Source organism: Cryptotermes secundus, unplaced genomic scaffold (genome assembly GCF_002891405.2).
Source record: "Cryptotermes secundus unplaced genomic scaffold, Csec_1.0 scaffold72, whole genome shotgun sequence".
NCBI classification, from domain to species: domain Eukaryota; kingdom Metazoa; phylum Arthropoda; class Insecta; order Blattodea; family Kalotermitidae; genus Cryptotermes; species Cryptotermes secundus.
The window spans coordinates 527,101-532,014 of NW_019730103.1; the positions used below are offsets into that span (position 1 = coordinate 527,101).

Genomic DNA, 4,914 nt, shown 5'->3' on the forward strand with positions numbered 1-4,914 from the left:
ATTATTATTCTCGCTGAAAATCTATACTTTTCATTTCTCAATTAAATATTTATACGTTTCATTTCTCAGTTCTCAATAACAACTTAGATTTATGTTAATGAAATTATTATTATTATTATTATTATGTTTTTTGTTTGTTTACTTGTCTGCATTAATGTGTTTCCTTCCAGTGTTTGCCTGTAATTTGTTTTTGACTTTATGTTATGATTGTCCATAAGGTAATTACTTGTATCTACCCTGTGCTCTGTCTGTAATTGGCCTTGCGGCTGTTGACTGGGCACATAAATAATAAAGAATTGAATTGAATTATCCACCGCCCTGTTTATATTTCAAAAGGCAACGTTTCGGAGACTGGATCCTGCCTCCATCTTCAGGTAAAACCTTCTCAGTTGGGTCCAATCGACAGAGCTATTCCCTATCTCCGGAGTACTTTTTACCTGAAGACGGAGACAGACTCCAGTCTCCGAAACGTCGTGTTGTGGAATATAAACAGGGCCGCGTTTTTAGATAAAAACAGGACTATGCATAATGTCCAGAAACACAATATTTATACTATTGTACAGTTGTCACAAACCTTTAGATCTTACTTACAAATTAATGAATTGCATATTTTAGTTTAATTTCATTGTAAGTTGGACCCAGACACAATGAGCTTATTACAGGGCCGGGTTTAGAGTACGTACCATAAAATGCATAATCGTGCCAAAGATATTAAACGATTATGGGATGTTACTTGAAGATATAACATCCAATTGAATCAAATCACACAATACAAGTCATTGATCTCTATTTAATATAATTTTTAAATGTTTACCTGATGATAATGATCGAAACATGTCGTGATTTTAAGAAATGAAACCGATTAATCGGTTATAATTTGTATACCCTCTTTTAATAAAATACAATATGACCTTAATCACACACTACAGCATACAAAGAGTAAAGGTAGAAATTATATTATAACGCTTTGCTTTTCCACACGAAAGATTTTCCCAAGCATCGCGCAACAGAAGCTATGTAAATCCGTATATAACTGCTCCTGGTCAACATTAATTTAACACGCGTCCTTAATTAGAACAAGTGAGACTATCATATCCAACAGACGTCCCAGAGTATTGCTTTATGGGACAGAATTTGAAACGTCACTATAAACTTCAGTTATTCCTGCTTTTGCTCGTCACAATCGCCATTTGAGTGTGTCACTTTTAACCCCTCGCAAGACACATGCAGCTAGAACACTCAGTTTGAAGCCTCGGGCCTCACACTGAAAAATGAGATGGTTATCATGTCGTGATTCGCTGACTCTTACCTTGAACTGAACTGTGTTGTCAGGTCGTAAGTCTGAACTCAGTAGGTGTCTTGGAGTAAAGATCTGATGTGGTTTATATTCTTGACAATAACAGATGCTTTGTTTTGTTTCCGATTTACTTTTACATTCTGAACCTTCAGTCTATGTCCGGTGGCTCAGCCATAAACAGAAGACGCGCGATTTTCCTTCTTACAATCGTTCGATAATTACACCGCTCAGCTGCCGCAGCATCTCCGCAAGGTTACCATGGCTACGATCACCTCCACGGCCACCTTGATGGTTCGGTAAAGACTGTAGTGGACTCCTGTATGATAGTCGAGCTGTACGCTTGCGAATACTACAAGATATTAGCCCCTCCCCCTTCTACAGTCGCCACTCATTCTTGTGCTGTGCGGATACCTGTTCATCTTTCTGTCTTTCTCTGCCACTGTTCTGCACGCAAGCTCCTGTCTGTAGCTGTATTTGCTTCTATTTACATTACAATAATAGACACCATTGTCGGTCTTGCCGATAATTATGTTTATCAGAGAATCACCAGTTGTGGTATCCAACTTAATATACGTCAAAACAACAATCATATGCTCATCTTATCATCTCTTCTGGAGCTACTCCCATTGGCCTCTAGCTTTTCTCTGTTGTCTGAGGTTGATTACAGTCTTATTACTTTCCCGGCAGGAGGTCATGCCCAGAGGCTCTCATTTCACAACCCAAAACAAGTAATCCTGGTCGACGTTTCGTACGATGAAATGGATTCGAACAAGGGGCCTAGTCATATATATTCTCACCTGATGGAGTGTGACTATAACGTGGTTTGGATTGGTGAGTAGATTTATAGACCACCTACATATCGTAACTACAATAACTCTAACATAATCGCTGTTTCCACACTTACAGTTCAGCAGAGTAAACAGTCTAGTGTTCTTTGCTTGCTACTAGACGTTTCTTGGTAACGGCTCGAAATATTTGCTATTCCTCTGCCTCCGGTTCAAATCCTCTCTTCTTTACAGATACTTGTGCAGAATTATCACCTAAGTCATCTCAGTTTATTTCAGCAGCAGTTTCTTGGTAACGGATACTAACAATGCCCTCTACTTTTGTCCTTACCAGCTGGCTAATATCCCACGACTGACTAAGCTCTCAAAGTCAAAGTAATATTGCGACTGACGATCAGTCAGTCAGTAAGTCTTGGTATCGAGCACCCCCTTGGGGCTCATGACCAGATATTTATTACTCCTCGACAGTTACGGTCTTGTTTCTGTGGGACGCCCTCTCTGACGAGAGGACGGGTCTGTCTTTTGTATATGCTGCTGGCCCTTGCCAGCGCAGCCTTTCTCGGGTCCTAGTCCCTTGGGACTTGCTACCATATTTTAGTGTCTCACATTTGAGACTTCCCTTTTCGTCGCTTCCTACGACTCGCAGGGTCACGGTGGAGGTATTCGACCCCGCCTCCATACAGGGTAGTACCACTCCTGACTAAGCTCTTAATTTGTCTCTTGCTTATGACATCTTGCACGGACAGAGTAGAAAACATAGCTCTTCCATTGTTGTAGTCCAACTGTTGCATCATTAGGAATATGCTGCCTAGCAACAGGAACGTGTTTCCCGAGCAGTTACCAAGAAACTCCCACCTCGAACACTGATGAACATGGGAAAGTAACAGAGTTAGGCGACAAAAAGTTGAGACGGATAAGCCCTACTTCCGGTTCACCAGTGCAGAATCATGAGAATTTATAAAGATAGGCGCGAACACTAGGAATTCACTAAAGAAACAGTGATATATATATTAAAACGTATCTTAAAGCAGTAAGTTGGAAGAGTGTGACCTGGTTTCATCTGACTCACGACAGTGGCCATTGATGGTTCTGATGCAAACAGTAAAGAACCTTCGGGTTCCATGCAAGGCTTGGGATTTCTTCAAGAAGTGGGTAGGTCTGTTGGCTTCTGAAGAAAGGCTCTGTTTTATAGAGCCAATTGTGTGTGAAGCTGCGTCCTTATTGTCCCGCATTATGCCTGAGTAATTTTTTTTGTCAATTTAAATTATTATTACTCAGAATTAGAAGTGATGAGATTTGTGATGCTGCTATTTATCTCGGAGACGCATTCCTAATGAAAGGGCTTATTTATTTTTAAAATTAGTCTTCTGACATGTGCCGAAGTAAAAGTAAAAGTAAAGCTACCCCTGTAACAGGCCGTGAAGGCCCATAGGGTTGTGAGACGTTGAGGCTCCCACATTATCTAGACAATCGGCTCACAGATGGCGGTAAGGTTGTCAGCCTTACGCGCCGGCCGCGCTTTACTCCCCAGGAAAATTATTTATTTAATTTCTGATATTATATAATAAATACTATTGTTTTGGAGGAACTTATTACTTCCATTTTCAGGGAAGATTTGTCTTCCTGAATATTTTACTTATAGCTACGTATGTTGTTATGTTCCTGATGCTCTTGTATGTTATGATTGTGCTTCTGGTTGCAGGATGCAGTTTAGTGGATTCTAAGGGGTTCCGAAGGTGATGTATTGAACTCGGGATTTCCGGGTTCTTCCACTGTGCCCTTCACCTAGTGTTCTAAATAACACCAAAGAACGCAATGTTTCAGAAACAGGAACCATCCTCAAGTAAGCACGGGAACAGGTCCAGTTTCCAGCACTTTGTGTTCTTCAGTGTTCTCTAGAATAAGGGACGATGGACAACGCCCAGAAACCCGGCAATCCCAATTCACTGCAATGTCACTCATCCCGTTTCATTTCGGCAGCAGAGCCTGCGCGTTAATAGCGGGTCCTACTCCCTTGTTAAGGGCCGCGCCATAGCTCAAGCGGTTAGACGCTGCCTTCCCACCGCGGCGGCTAGGGTTCGATCCCGGGTCTGGTTAAGTGGGATCTGTGGTGGAAAAAGTGGCGCTGGGGCAGGTTTTCTCCGAGTACTTCGGTTTCCCCTGCCAATCTTCATTCCACCAATTGCTCCACAATCACCCTCACCTATCATCTGGGGCTGCTACAATAGGCCAGAAGTGGCCTCAGTACAAGGGACTTAGTCCCACCCCACTAGCAATAAAAAAAAAAGCTCCTTGAGACTCACGACCAGAGATTTGTTTCAACTGAGCCCTTGCACTAATAGTCCTTATGTAACGTCCTCTCTGACGATAAGATGGGTTCGTCTCCTATGAATATACTTGGCCTTTTGCCAAGTGAACGTATCGCACTTTTAGCATGTTACTGAAAATTCTCCCTTTTGCACTGTATACACAAGTCCTGTGTCAGTAGAGGCTTCGTAAAGCAAATCATGCTTATCTTATGGCAGCTCAGTCACTTGAACGGTGGTGTCCTTGAACACCGATAATTTTAAGGCTCTTATATTTTACTGACAGCCTCTCACTTAGTGTCCGGAAATGGGGGCTAGCTCCATCAATTGGACCCAACTGAGTATGTTATACCTGAAGATGGAGACAGAATCCAGTCTCCGAAACGTTGTGTTTCGAAATAAAAAGAGGACGCTGGATAGTGACCAGAAACATATTTGTGCTTATGTACCGTTGTCACAAACTTTTAGATCTTATTTACTAACGGTCCTGCTTGCAACATCTAGACATGGACCGCATAGAAAACAC

The 4,914-nt window shown here is 41.8% G+C and overlaps 1 protein-coding gene across 1 annotated transcript in view; it reads right to left on the bottom strand.

Annotated features, from left to right (window-relative positions):
• The window catches only part of LOC111866018, a 135,288-nt gene extending 133,687 nt beyond the window's left edge, over nucleotides 1–1,601 (bottom strand). Inside the window, exon 1 of the mRNA XM_023854501.2 lies at nucleotides 1,310–1,601. The gene's annotated coding sequence lies outside the window, so the exon portion shown is untranslated. The remainder of the gene's footprint in view (nucleotides 1–1,309) is intronic.
• Between the last annotated feature and the right edge of the window lie 3,313 nt (nucleotides 1,602–4,914).